The sequence below is a fragment of the Cetorhinus maximus genome, chromosome 23 (assembly GCF_964194155.1).
Source record: "Cetorhinus maximus chromosome 23, sCetMax3.hap1.1, whole genome shotgun sequence".
Lineage (NCBI taxonomy): Eukaryota > Metazoa > Chordata > Chondrichthyes > Lamniformes > Cetorhinidae > Cetorhinus > Cetorhinus maximus.
In genome coordinates, this window is record NC_135901.1 from 49,950,788 (window position 1) to 49,966,642 (window position 15,855).

At 44.7% G+C, this 15,855-nt stretch overlaps 2 long non-coding RNA genes and 1 pseudogene across 6 annotated transcripts in view; 2 read left to right on the forward strand and 1 right to left on the reverse strand.

Annotated features, from left to right (window-relative positions):
* The window catches only part of LOC144698296 (uncharacterized), an 869,665-nt gene that overhangs the window by 838,017 nt on the left and 15,793 nt on the right, over positions 1-15,855 (reverse strand). The window lies entirely within an intron of this gene.
* Positions 1-15,855, forward strand: part of LOC144698294 (uncharacterized) — a 451,035-nt gene that overhangs the window by 252,567 nt on the left and 182,613 nt on the right. The gene's annotated exons all lie outside the window — the stretch shown is intronic.
* Positions 5,835-7,163, forward strand: LOC144698276 (uncharacterized; annotated as a pseudogene).

The following is a 15,855-nucleotide window of genomic DNA, read 5'->3' on the forward strand; positions in this document are numbered from 1 at the left end:
GCAGAGAGAAGAGAGTTTCCTGCTTCATGTTAACACATTGTCCCCAGTTCAGACTCAGTGAGGAGGAGTGGGAGCAGGGAGGAGAGAGTTTCCTGCTTCATGTTGATACATTGTTGGGAACTCGACAGAGCAGTTCTGATGAATCATGCAGCCTCAGCTGCTGATGCTGCTGAGTGCTTCCAGCTTTGTTTTTTTACTTTTAAATTTCAAGATTCATCTTCTGCAATTATTATTTTTACAGATCTGTATTTCAATTGATCCTAGGCTTGTTTTCAATTTGTGATTAGTAGTTTTTCAGTTTTGTGTATCCATGCACAGAATGTGAGACAGCATTTATTGCCAATCCCTACTTGCCCTTGAGAAGGTCGTAGTGAGCTGCCTTCTTGAACGGCTGCAGTCCTTGTGGTGTAGGAACACCCGCAGTGCTGTTAGAGAGGACTTAATTATGGTACAATCTTTCAGAGCCAATAATTAAACTTGGCTCAAATATATTAAGTGGAGAAATGAAAGCAAAATGTTCACTTAAAAGATACTGAAACACGATATTTATTCATGTGCTGATATAATACGCATCTATTTAATTGATTTATTAACCTGTGTGTGCTGCTCCACCTGTGTTTTCCAACCCATCTTTTGAAGACTCCAGCCGAGCAAAGAAAGCAATTAAATTATTTCAGCAACCTCGAACTTTATATTCACCCCCTTTCAGCATTAGGTGATTTTTTGTGCTAAGCAGACTTCATACAATCCAAAGGAAGACATTTTATTAAATGGAAGTGACTTCCATCCCATCTTAACTCGATATTCTTAATTATTGCGCACATGTCCTCTGAAGGCTGCGGCACATTTGTAACATTTAACTGTTAAACTCTGAGTTTAGATCACTGCTCTAAATAGAGAAATCCAACTAAGATGATAGTTGTAACTGTTTGTAAATATCAGGTCAGTAGCTGGAATTGTTTTTTTTTAAAGATTTTGTATGAGTAACACATTGTGACATTTTTTGTGTGATGTTTGACGTGTAACTTATGGACTCTGGCTCCATTACTTTATACATATTTGTAAAGTTAAATGCTGGTCTGTTTTATAATGATTGGTGCAATAACCACCTAGTGTTCGTTTTCTTATTTTGAATGCAAAGTTGGGGCTGTTTTCAGGATAAGCTGTCTTTCTAAAGCCGGGACATCTGTATGAGTAATCCAGAGGGAGGCTCATGCTCTGAGGACACAGGTTCAAATCCCACCACGGCAGCTGGTGGAATTTAAATTCAATTAATAAATCTGCAATCACAAGCAATGAGACCATCATCAGTTTTCGTAAAAACACATCTGATTACCCATGTCTTTAGGGAAGGAAATTTGCCATCCTCATCTGGTCTGGCCTACATATGACTGATAAATAACAATAAATAAGATAAGTAAAATAATTTTTTTTTTAAAATGCGCTATGTAACTGATTTCCTGGTGGTAATTTAACCTGGAATCACCATAGGTGATATTAATAATTAACACATTCCCATGACATCTCAGTTTACCAAAATCTGTCCCAATCCATGTGAATGATAAATAGGTTCTCACAATAGTGGGAGGCCAATTTATTAGTGAAGCTTCATCGACTGTACCCAATATTTCATGCTGCCATTTATCCATTGATGCGTTTTTGACATCCAAAAGTTTCAGAAATATTACCAAACAGAAACAGACTGTCACCTCCAACAAGTCTATGTTGAGAATCCACAAAAGAATTAGTCCTAATCTCACAGACCCGCTAATCCGCTAAAAGCTATGTTTTTCTCTCGAGAGGCGCGACCAGACCTGCAGAGAATTCCAGCATTTTCTGCTTTTTTTTATTTCAGTAAGCCAGCATCTGCAGCATTTTGATTTTCTTTAACTAATTAGTGCTAAGAATGTGGAAGCCATAAGGTTTGAGATCCATTTTTCAGCTAAAAATGTCTAAGTAAGCTCACGTGCACAAGCTGAAAATGCAAATGGATTCACACCATTGACCCAATTACTGACACAGGAACACAGTCACATCCAGAGACCATCCAGATATTTCACATGTGCGAAGGGATTTATTCAGTTTGCAAAGCAGTAAACACACCAACTTTAAAATTCAAAGGATTTAATCCACCGTCAGAGCATTCCTGTTGGCAGAGTTAAAATGAACCATGTATAGTGAAAAATAATCCATATGCTGAGACTCCATCGAGTTCGGATCTAACTGCAGGGTATTTGTTCTGCTCTTCATAACATCTAGGAGGGAATTAGGGCACAGCCCAGAGCATTTTAGTTGCTGTATCAATTGATTCGAAGACTTTATACCTTGTCCCGATGGCACCCATTGTATTCTGATTACTGGACTGCAGTTTCATTCTACAACGTTAACCTTCAATGGCGGAGCGGTCACCCAGCATTCACTGCGGTACAGAATGTGCCCTATTCTCATTACAGCAGCTCCCCGCACATGCGCAGGACGGTGTGTGCTTGGAGCATGCGCATTGCGGTATTTTTCACGAGCATGCGCAGTGCTGGTCTGGCACTGAAACTGCTCAGAGCGGGTGAGGGAATGTCGAGTGGAGCAAACTAACAGAGTTAGTGGGTGTATGAGGAGGAATGGAGTCGGTGGAGTGGGCAGGGAGGCTTCATAAAGACACAGTGCAGGCCGCAGACCCCAAATAACAAGGTACCGGTCTTGTGTTTACAGAGAACGGGCCGAGAAATTCTGGATTTCTCCCTTCGCCAGGCCCGGGGTAACGGCCGCCATCTTTATAGGGGCAATGTGCAGCAGGGCGCATGCGCGGTCATCCTGGCCCAGGTTGCAGGAGGAGAGAATGTTGTGAGTTTCTAGAACAAAAACAAAAATACCTGCAAAAACTCAGCAAGTCCGACAGCATCTGCGGAGAGGAATACAGCTAACGTTTCAAGTCCGAATGACTCTTCATCAGAACTAAGGAAAAATAGAAAATATAAGCTGGTTTGAGGGGTGGTGCGACAGGTAGAGCTGGATAGAGGGCCAGTGATAGGTGGAGATAGTCAAAAGATGTCATAGACAAAAGGACAAAGAGGTGTTGACGATGGTGATATTAGCTGATAAATGTGATAATGGGGACATTAAGGGTAGAAAGCAGGACGAGCAAAGTACAGATAGCCCTTGTGGGAGTGGGGTGCAGGGGGGGATCGAAATAGGCTAAAAGGTAGAGATAAAACAAGACCTGCCCCTTTAATTCCCCCCTGCTCACCGTCCAAGGGCCCAAATAATCCTTTCAAGTGAAGCAGTGCTTCAATTGGACTTACCTCAATTTAGTCTACTGCATTCGTTGCTCCCAATGCTGTTTCCTCTACATTGGAGAGACCAAATGCAGACTGGGTGACCGCTTTGCGAAACACCTTAGGTCTGTCCGCAAGCAATACCCAGACCTCCCTGTCGCTTGCCTTTTCAACACTCCACCCTGCTTTCATGCCCACATGTCCGCCCTTGGCTTGCTGCATTGTTCCAGTGAAGCTCAACGCAAACTGGAGGAACAGCACCTCATCTTCCGACTAGGCACTTTACAGCCTTCTGGACTGAATATTGAGTTCAACAATTTTAAATCAAGAACTCTCTCCTCCACATCCACCCCCTTTCCGATCCCGCTTTTTCCCAATAATTTATATAGATTTTTCTTTTTCCACCTATTTCCAATTTTTAAATGTATTTCCATTCATTGTTTTATTTCTACCTTTTAGCCTATTTCGATCCCTTCCCCCCCACCCCACCCCCACAGATAGCCCTATCTGTACCTTGCTCATCCTGCTTTCTACCCTTAATGTCACCTATTATCACATTTCTTGGATAATATCACCACCGTCAACACTTCTTTGCACTTTTGTCTATGAAATCTTTTGGTTATCTCCACCTATCACTGGCCCTCTATCCAGCTCTACCTGTCCCACTCCCACCTTAAACCAGCTTATATTTCACCTCTTCTATTTTTCCTTAGTTCTGTTGAAGAGTCAAATGGACTCGAGACGTTAACTGTGTTCCTCTCAGCAGATGCTGTCAGACCTGCTGAGTTTTCCCAGGTATTTTTGTTGTTGTTATGGACAGACGCTTGGTTGTTGGATTTTAGGAGGTGAGGACGCGGCGAAGCGGAGGCAACGTTAGTGACGGTGGGTGGGCGGGAAGGCGTCAGAAACCCCCGGTGTAGGCCACAAGCCGCGAACAAGAAACTCCCGGGCTGTTTCTGTCCGGTGCTGCTAATCTCCGGAGCCGCTGTTTCCCCGGGACCGGTTTAACGGCCGCCATCTTGTTTCAGCGTGGAGCACGGCGCATGTGCGACCATATCGGTGATGTCATGGAGTGGGCGGGGCTTGGTTTGGATGACAAAGGCGGAAGAGAATGAGAGTGGGGAGCCAGGGCTGAGCACGTGACTGGGGAATGCCTGACTCCCCGAGGACAATGTGCATTGAGAAGGTGAGGCTGAGCTGCCAGTGGTTCAAGAAGGCAGCTCAACACCACCTTCTCAGGGGCAAATAGGGATGGGTAATAAATGCTGACCAAGCCATATACCACCATATACCATCAAATAATTAGAAAAAAAAATTCTGTACCAGGCTTGACTCTTGAATAAGAACATAAGAACTAGCAGCAGGAGTAGGCAATTCAGCCCCTCGGGCCTGCCCCGCCATTCATTACGATCATGGCTGATATCATTTCGTCCTCCGCTCCAATTTCCCGCCATCTCCCTATAACCTTTCAAACCGTTTCTAATTAAAAATCCATCTATCTCCTCCTTAAGTTTATCCACTGCATTCTGAGGCAGTGAATTCCACAGACTTTGATAAAAGCAATTGCTCCTCATCTCTTATTTAAATCTACCACCCCTTAGCCTAAAACTATGACCTCTCATTCCTGAATGCCCCACAAGGGGAAACATCCGCTCCACGTCTACTTTGTCTCTCTCCTTTAGTATCTTATATACCTCAATTAGATCTCCTCTCATACTTCTAAACTCTAGCGAGTATAGACATAAACTGCTCAATCTCTCCTCATTAAACAAGCCCCACATCTCTGGAATCAATCTAATGAACCTCCTCTGAGCCTCCTCCAATGCAACTACATCCTTCCTCAAGTAAGGGAACCAAAACTGTGCAGAGTACTCCAGGTGCGTTCTCACCAATGCCTTGTACAGTTGCAGCAACTTCCCTATTTTTATACTCTATTCCTTTAGCAATAAATTACAAAATTCCAATTGCCTTCCTTATTGCCTGCAGTACCTGCATACTAGCTTTCAGTGATTCATGCACGAGGACACCCAGATCCCTCTGCACTGATGCATTCTGAAGTTTCTCTCCATTTAAATAATGTCGCCTTTTCATTCTTCCGACCAAAATGGATAACCTCACACTTATGCAGTGAGATGTAGCTCTATTAAGTCCGTCTTCTTTACCCCCGCTTCTACTACCCCCTTCTCTTCTTTTCTTTCTCTCTCAGACAGTGGAGTTGAAGCCCAAGATCAGCCATGCTCATTTCGAATGGTGGAGCAGCTCAATGAACCGTATGGTTTATTCCAGTTCCTATCTGTTATCTTAAGAAGGACAGAGTCTTGTGTAGGCCCAGACCGAGTGGCAGGTTCCCTTCCCTGAAGGACATTAGTGAACCAGTTGGGTTTTTATGACAATCCAGCAGTTTTCATGGTCACTTTTTGCTCGTGCCGGCCGCACAAATTCCCAGATTCATTCAGCTCAATTTCACAACCTGCCTTTGTGTTTTTGTGGGTTCTCTCTCACTTTTTTCTGTTTTAAATCAATTTCACAGGGTATTAGAAGGGGAGGATTTGCAGTCGGGAAACTGAAACCAAACATCACATCAGGATCTGAAGGAGTCGCCCAATTTATCTTAAACTGATTTTGAACATGAAGGGAAAAGGCACTGATCAAAGTGGGGAGAAACCACGGAAATGTGGAGGCTGTGAAGAGGGATTCAGATGCCCACCTGAGCTGGAAACTCATTGGCGTACTCACACTGGGGAGAGACCGTTCACCTGCTCCGAGTGTGGGAAGGGATTCACTCGATCGTCCAACCTGCTGACACACCAGCGAATTCACATTGGGGAGAGACTATTCACCTGCTCCCAGTGTGGGAAGGGATTCATTCACTCATCCGACCTGTTGCAACACCAACGAGTTCACACGACGGAGAGACTGTTCACCTGCTCTGAGTGTGGGAAGGGATTCACTCAGTCATCTGACCTGCTGAGACACCAGCGAGTCCACACTGGGGAGAGACAGTTCACATGTTCCGAGTGTGGGAAGGGATTCACTCGATCAACAGGGCTGCAACAACACCAGCGAGTTCACAAGGGGGAGAGGCCATTCACCTGCTCTGAATGTGGAAAGGGATTCACTCAGTCATCCAACCTGCTGAAACACCAGCGAGTTCACACTGACGAGACCTTTTAAATGCTCAGACTGCGGGACGTGCTTTAAAAGTTCTGGGGAGCTGATGTCCCATCAACGTGTTCACACTGACGAGAGACCGTTCAGGTGCTCTCACTGTGGGACTGGGTTCAGGCGAGCATCTCAACTCACTGGACACCAGCGAATTCACACTGGGGAGAGACCGTTCACCTGCTCCCAGTGTGGGAAGGGATTCATTCAGTTATCGCACCTGTTCACACACCAGCGAGTTCACACTGGGGAGAGACCATTCACCTGCTCCCAGTGTGGGAAGGAATTCACTCACTCATCTAACCTGCTGAGACACCAGCCAGTTCACACTGATGGGAGACCGTTTAAATGCCCAGGCTGCAGGAAATGTTACAAAAGTTCCAGGGAACTGATGTGTCATCAACGTGTTCACACTGACGAGAGACCGTTCAGGTGCTCTCACTGTGGGTCTGGGTTCAGGCGCGCATCTCAACTCACTGCACACCAGCGCACTCACACTGTGGAGAGACTGCTCACCTGCTCCCAGTGTGGGAAGGGATTCACTCAGTCATCTAACCTGCTGATACACCAGCGGGTTCACGCATAAAGACAGTGATTGGATTTTACTGTTAATTATATTCAGGAGTGAACGATGTTTATTAGGGTCTGTTTCTCTGATGTTAAGTTCTAGGCAGTAATGTCAATTTATAGGCATTAATGTTCTGGACAAAAGTCAAATAAATCAGCTTTGTATTACACACACAATATTGAGTCTTTTTAAGATCACGTGTAAATACAATGATGGGATTTTCCTGTTAACACCACCCGGGACTGAACGATTTTCATTGGGGAGTATTTCTGCTGATGCTAATAAATTCCAGCCCAGTTATCGATGTTAATATTCTGGATAAAAGTCAAATAAACCAGCTTTGTGTTAAACACACTGTCTGGTGAATCTTGTTAATATCTCAAACACAAATTAGTTCCTTTTGAAGGACTCTCCCTCTCCCCTGTCTCCTCCATCCTCACCTCCAACAACAAGTGTGAGGAGCTCATGGAGCTTCTTTGTCACTGAGATTGAGACAATCCGATCAGCTGTCTCTGCTGCTTCCCTCCCTTCCGCTAGCCCACCGGGACAAACTGTCCCTAAAGTCCCCCTTGTCCGAGCCCTGAACCCACATCTTTCTCCAGTTTCTCTCCCATCTCCCCTCATGCCCTCTCAGTGCTCATCTTGTCCTTGAGACCCACCTCTGTTCCCATAAGCCTATTGACAATAAATTGTTGACCATCGAACTTCTCCATCTCAACAATATCAGCTAATGGTTCTGTCTCTCTCCTGGTACTGTTCCCCTCACCTTTAAATCCACCATCATCACCCATCCTGAAAAAAAACTTTTTCCACAACCATCATTGTAAACTACCGCCCCATCTCCAACCTCCCTTTCCTCTCCAAAGTCCTTGTACTTGGTGTCCTCTAAGGATCTATCCTTGGCCACTCCTATTTCTCATCTACAGGCTGCCACTAGGTGACATCATCCAACTGTTACTAAATTATCAAACTGCTTATCTCACATCCAGTACTGGATGAGCAGAAATTTCCTCAATTTAAAATTGGGAAGACCAAAGCCATTGTCTTCGGTCACCACTACAAATTCCGTTCCCTAACTACCGAGTCCATCCCTCTCCCTGGGAACTGTCTGAGGCTGAACAACACTGTTCACAATCTTGGTGTCATATTTGACTCCAAGATGAGTTTCTGACCACATATCCACACCATCACTAACACCAGATATTTCAATCTCCATAACGTCGCCTGTCTCCACCCCACCCCCAGCTCATCTGCTGCTCAAACCCTCATCCATGTCCGTGTTACCTTTAGACTTGATGATTCCAATACATTCCTGGCCGGCCCCTCACATTCACCCTATCGCCACACGGAAACATGAGATCATCCAAACTCTGCTGACCGTGAGCTTTCTCACACCAAGTCCCATTCACTCATCACCCCTGTGCTCATTGACCGACATTGGCCCCATTGAGGAATGCCTCAATTTTAAAATTTGTATCCTCATTTTCAAATCTCTCCATGGCCTCATCACTCCCTATCTCTGTAATCTCCAGTCACATGACCCTCTGCGCTCCTCTCATTCTGCCCTCTCGAACACCCAAGATTATAATTACTCCATCATTGGTGGCTGTGCCTTGATGTGAAGCTTTTAAGTTCCCTCCCTAAATGTGACTGGAGTCTGGTACGAACTTCCTGAAAGGGCGGTAGAGGCAGGTTCGATTGAGGGATTAAGAAGGGAGCTGGATTGCTACCTGAAAAGAGAGAATGTCCAAGGCTACGGGATGAGGCAGGGGAGAGGGACTAGGTGGAATGCTCTTTCAGAGAGCCAGTGCAGACTCAATGGGCCGAATGGCCTCCTGCACTGTAAAGATTCTGTGATTATCCCTATTCTGATCGGGGAACTATATCTGTATGATTGCAGTGCTGTTAATAAAGTCAGTGTGAGACAATCTGTTGTCAGCTTGATTACCTGGTGTCTGAAACCACACAATTCAATATTTAGAGTCAACAAGATGAACAAGGAAACACCTCATGGCCCAAAACTCCAGCTCGATATTCCCAGGAGAAAGTCTGTTATCTAACACCTGGAGTGGACAGAACAGAGGAAGATCCCAACTGTAAGGAACCCTCGAAAATTTGTAAATATCTTTCAAATGCTGACAGGTTCCAGCTGTGAGTTTCCATCACATTGAAGTGAATGGAAGGTGAGAGCGTGGTTATTCTAGAAATTCTAAAAAACACTAGTTAGAGCACAGTCCAGTTCTAGTCAGCACTGTACAGGAAGGATGTGATCACACTGGAGAGGGCACAGAAAAGATTTATCTGGATGATGCCAGGACTGGTGAATTTTAACCCTGAGGAGGATTTGGAGAGCCGGGTGTTGTTTTCTTTGGAATAGAGGATGCTGAGGGGAGATTTAATTAATGTTTATAAAATGATGAGGGTCCCAGATAGATTGGATAGGAAGGGCCTATTTCATTAACAGAGAGGCCAGTAACGAGGGGGCTGAGATTTAAAGTAATTGATGGGAAGATTAGAGGGGAGTTGAGTAATGTTTTCACTTAGAGGGTGCTGGGGAATTTTAAGTCACTATCTGAAAGGGTGGTAGAGGCAGAAATACTCACATTTAAAAAGTACTGGGTTATGCACCAGTCGTGCTGTAACCTACAGGACTACAGACCAAGAGCTGGATAGTGGGATTGGACTGGATAGCTCATTTTCAGCCAGTACAGACATGATGGGCTGAATGGCCTCCTCTGTGCTGTAAATTTCTCTGATTCTGTGCTGACAAGTGGTCCTCATGTTTTTATCCGAGACAAACCTCAGCCCAGTCATTTGCTCCAAGTGTTGATGTGATGGGTCAAGTGAAGAGGTGCCAGGTATCGGGAGCAGCAGGAGCAGTGAATAAAATCGAGATGTCAGTGAATACTAATAAAGTTTATCAGTATCTTGTTTCATTTTAATAACTTCTGCTGAATGTGGCCCTCACCCAGTGCCAGGATGTCGGATCAGAGCCACCATGGAAAAGGAGTTTGACACCCCTGAGATAGACAATGTCAAATGGATCCTCAGCATCTCTGTAACCTCCTCCAGCCCCACAACCCTCTGTGTAAATACAAGATGCTGGTGTTGGATTACAACCTGAGAGAGACAATGTTAACCTGATTCCCCTCATCCACCAGCACAGCAACTTCTTCACAAAACAAACAGGTTTCTAAGGCGTGACATTCTTTTCCGGAATCCATGTTGAGGATCTCTAATGGATCCTTCTCTCCCCCAGTGATCAGAAACAGAATCAGAAACCTTCAAGCATCTTCCCTGTGATCGTGGCCACACTGATGGGCCTGTCATTCCCTGGCTCTGATTTTTCCCTGATTTGGAAAGTGGGAACACCATGAGCTACTTTCCGATCTCAGGGGACAATCGCTGACTCTATTGAACTGCTGAAGATACAGACAAGAGGCTCACAGGGCTCCCGTCCCATCTCTTTAAACCCCCTTGGGTGGATATCATCTGGACCTGGAGCACCATCTAGTTTGATATTCCCTATTTTCTCCAGGGTGACAATCCCTTTCTATTTTAATATTGATGATGTTATTGTCGACAGCACATCCCACAGCTGGAATCTGAGCATCATCCACAGGAATGCAGACTGATGTGAAACAGTCATTTAACAGCTCTGTCATAGCCTGGCAATCTGTTTCAATCTGTCCTCAACTGTCTTTCAGTGGTTCAAAATTACGTTTAACCATCTTCCCACTCCTGATGGAGCTGGGAAAGCTTTGCTGTTATTTCCACAATTGTTCACCATCTTCTTTCCCAAAGATCTCTTCTCTAATGGCTGCTTTTCTCTCCCTCAATTGTGGGTGATATTTGTCCCAGTTCTCCTGGACACTGAATTCATCTTGTTCCAAACTGGGTTCAGTGTCAGACAGTTCAGGGAGTCAGGAATCATTCACCCCTAGACCTACACTGAGAGGTAAAGCCCCAGACAGTTCCTCAGTAAGGATTCCTCTGGTTCCTCACCGTATATTAGTTAGGATACTGAAACACTGCTTTCTCCCAATCCACTCCTGGAGGGCCCACTCCCCGAGCCTCCAACCTGCAGCAGGATCAGTGCTGGAGCTACACGGCGGGAGTGATCCCAGAGTAACTTTGAGGGTTGCAACCACATGGATGTTCAGGGTTGAGTATTTTTAGTTATCCTGGTGTCTAACACATATCAATAAAATAGGGAACTCCAGGAAATGTGCTGCAGGTCTTTCTTTATCTGTTGTATAATTCTCCCAGCAGTTAACAGGTACCTCTGAAATCATCTACCTGCTATTTTAATACAGAATTTTGCAAATTTATTTCAAATGGGTTTAATTCTGCCTTAAAGTAATCGATTTTAGTCTGTCACAAACACAGTAAATCTTCATAGAATAATTAGCACAGTAATTTTCAGACTGGAAATTTAAACCTGATTTTCCCTTTCAGTCAGAAACAGATCACAGTTTTACACCAACCTCTGATTTGACAGCACGTTTCCAGCATTCACCGTTGTTCCTCCTGACTCTAAACACAGTTGTATAGGAGCCTGCTGTTCTGGGTCCAGGAGGTCCGAACCATGGAAGAGAGCGGCTGGGACACATTTCTTACACACCTCAGGATTAACCCACACGGGGGCTTTGCTGTCAGTGAAGAGAGAGGAGAAAGAGCAAAGTGCTGTTTGTCCTTCTCAGTGTGACCCCGAGGGACTGTGTCCAGGCTGAAATTCTGTTCCTGCTGTATGATCCACGACCCAGATTGTCCTTCCTGAGCTCCAGCCAGGTGATGTTAAACACCCAGGTGGGAAAGGCAAAAATCCACAACGTGTTTAAAATAAACCTGATTTATTTCACATTTATCCAGAATATTAAACTTCAGTCCAGTTACAGGGATTATGAACATCAGCAGAAACAAACTCCAGCTGTCAGAATGGTTCAGTCCTGGATGTGGTTAACAGCAGCAATAACAGCAGAATCCAATTCCTGCAGCCGCTTGTGAACTCGCTGGTGTGTCAATAGGTGAGATGACAGAGTGAATCTCCTCCCACACACATAGCAGGTGAACAGCCTCTCCCCAGTGTGAATGTGTTTGTGTCTCAGCACCCATTTTGCTTTTAAATCTCGGCTCATGGTCAGAACTTTGAAAAGGTTTCTGACCCATGTAAACAAGTCGATGTGTATAGATGAAAGCAAAATACTGCACATGTTGGAAATCTAAAATTAGAAACAGAAAATGCTGGAAAAGCTCAGCAGGTCTGGCAGCATCTGTGGAGAGAGAAACAGAGTTAACGTTTCAAGTCGGTATTACTCCTCTTCAGAACTAATGTGTATTGAGGTGGGATGACGGAGTGAATCTCTCCCACACAGAACAGATGAATGCTCTCCTCCCCAGTGCGAGTGCGCTGAACACTGAGTTCACATGATAACTTGAACCCAGTCCCATAGTGACAGCACTTGAACAGGCTCTGGTCCGTGTGAACACGTTGATGGAACATCAGCTCCACAGAACTTTCATAACTCTTTCCCATTTAAAAGATCTTCCATCAGTGAGAATCTCTCCCCACACATGGAGCCGGTGAATGACCTCTCCCCGGTGTGAACTCACTGGTGTTGCAGCAGGATGGACAATCACCTGAACCTCTTCCTGCAGTGAGAGCAGATGAATGGAGTGGAACCGGAGTGAATGCACTGGTGAACCATCAATGAATGTGGGTTTTTAAAGCTCTTGTCACAGCCTAAACAGGTGTTTCAGCAGGGTGGAAGAACTAGCGAATCGACTTCCACACTTGGAGCAGGTGAATGGCCTCTCCCCAGTGTGAATTCGCTGGTGCACAGAGAGATTAAGTGATTGCCTGAACCCAGTCCAACAGAGAGAGCATCTAAATGGTCTGTTGTCACTATGAACACATACTGATATAGCCCCAGACCTGTCACTCAAACCCCTCAACTCCACCCAGTTCACAGCTCAATCTACCAGCTTGCAGCTTCCTGCACCTTGACCCCGCCCGGCCCAGGTGTGGGACAGTCCAAGGTGAGTCATTTGTGTAACCAGGGGAGTGGAGGAGGGGTGACATCCCGCCTTGTGCGGTGTCCCAAATGGTTCCATTCCCCCCTCCCCCAGGGCCCTCTATATACAGCATACAGACGGCTGATGGGCTTTGGGGATCCTCAGTGACCTGCACAGTTACATTATCCTGCACCCCGTCCCCGATTCACTGTGTGAAAAGGTTGTTATTCTTTATTGCTTCTACCCCATCGCCTAAACACTTTGTTTCACACAAGTCTTGCTTAAGACTTGTTTAATCCCAGGGCTACGGGGCAAAGGGAGGGAAGTCATAGAATCAGAGTTGTACAACACAGAAACAGGCCCTTCATCCCATCGTGTCCGTGCCGGCCATCAACACCTATCTATTACAATCCCACTTTCCAGCACTTGGCCCATAGCCCTGAGGTGGCACTAGGAAAATGGTTCCTTCAGTGAACAACACAGACAGGACGGGCCGAACGGCCTCCATCTGTGCTGTAACCATTCAATAATTGTCTGAGGTGTCTTTATCCCGCTGCTCCATTCCCAGTGATTCCCGCCTTCCGCTATTGTCCCTGGCTCCCTGTTTAATCAAGTAATTCCTCCCTTTCCTCTACTCACCCTGTGCAGTGCGTGTGTCAGGCTTCCTCTGGACACCTCCCCGCAGCACCATCCCGGCCCCTTTAACCATCAGCAGCTTCCTGTTTGTCTGGTCTTAGTTTAAATTTACAGAATTGAAGGATTTAGATTCAAGCTCGCCTAAACTGACTGCTCTAAATCGGAAAATGTTTGTCCCTCACACCTGGATAGTTCATTTTGTTTAAAGTCATACCAAAAATGCAGTTACTGTCCTCAATTGAAGAGGCTCCTCATTTTAATCCGCACCAGACCCGAATATAAAAGAACGAACATTGTCCCCCAGACCCGAATGTGAAACAGTGAACATTATCCCCAGATCTGAATATAAAACAGTGAACATTATCCCCCAGACCCGAATATAAAACAGTGAACATTATCCCCCAGACCCGAATATAAAACAGTGAACATTATCCCCCAGACCCGAATATAAAACAGTGAACATTATCACCCAGACCCGAATATAAATCAGTGAACGTTATCCCCCAGACCCGAATATAAAACAGTGAACATTATCCCCTAGACCCGAATATAAAACAGTGAACGTTATCCCCCAGACCCGAATATAAAACAGTGAACATTATCACCCGGACCCGAATATAAAACAGTGAATATTATCCCCCAGACCCAAATATAAAACAGTGAACATTATCCCCAGGCCCGAATATAAAATAGTGAACATTATTCCCCAGACCCGAATATAAAACAGTGAACAATATCCCCCAGACCCGAATATAAAACAGTGAACATTATCCCCCAGACCCGAATATAAAACAGTGAACATTATCCCCAGACTCGAATATAAAACAGTGAACATTATCGCCCAGACCCGAATATAAAACAGTGAACATTATCCCCCAGACCCGAATATAAAACAGTGAACATTATCCCACAGACCCGAATATAAAACAGTGAACATTATCCCCCAGACCCGAATATAAAACAGTGAACATTATCCCCCAGACCCGAATATAAAACAGTGAACATTATCCCCCCAGACCCGAATATAAAACAGTGAACATTATCCCCCAGACCCGAATATAAAACAGTGAACATTATCCCCAGCCCCGAATATAAAACAGTGAACATTATCCCCCAGACCCGAATATAAAACAATGAACGTTATCCCTAGACCCGAATATAAAACAATGAGACTGGAGTTTCATGAGGCCGAGACTTTTGTTGTCGATGTGGTAAATTAATTTGGGACAATACCTTTAAAAATTCTGAGTCTACAATCCTGACATGAATCTGAAAGTGCTGGAATTCCTCAGCAGGTCAGGCCTTCATCTGTGGAGAGAGAAACAGAGTTAACATGACAGCTTTGTGACCTTTTATCTGACCTGAGAATATATAGAAATGTAACAGTTCATTACCAGGTCAAAAGAAGACACTTCACAGACTTCTGGAATCAAATTGACTTCAACAATTTTCTATCATAATCTCTGCCTCCATTTGTTTCTTGTTTCTTTAAGTATTTGTTTTCCTTTTTCATTTCTCTATCATTTTCTCCACATTGTTTCAGACTGCTGTTGTCGTGTCATTCGCATCTCATCTAGACACGTCTTTTGTTTTTTTAATGGGGCCATTACCACTTCTTTTGACCTTACATCATGAAATCTTTTGTCAGTTAATCTGTCCCACCCTGCAGCCTTTCAGAGACCTTTCCTTCTGTTCCTCTTCCCACCTCCCCCATTTCACTGGCTCACGGACCTGAAATGTCAATTCTGTTTCTCTCTCCATAGGTTCTTCCAGACCTGCTGGAGTGTTTCCAGTTTTTACTGCTTAGTTCATATTTGAAGCATCGCAGTATTGTTCGTTTTTCCATTCCAAGCACTCTACCTGATTAGTTTAACCTCTGTGTGGGAAAGCATTTAGAAGCTGGAATCTAGGTCAAAATAAAGTCATTTGTACAATTGTGGTTTCATTAAAGCCTGTTCAGGCCAAATCGTGTTGAACTAAATTTCTTGAGTTATTTGTTAAGGCAACAGAGAATGTTGATGAGATTAAAACGGTTGATGTGAACATGAATTGCTAAACAGCATTTGATACAGCGCCAAGTAACAGGCTTGTCAGCAAAGTTAAAGCCCATGGGGCCAGAGGCAGCATTGGATGCGTGACAGGAAACAGCACGCATGGTAAACGGTTGTTTTTTCAGATTGAAGAAAAATATAGAGTGGGATCACA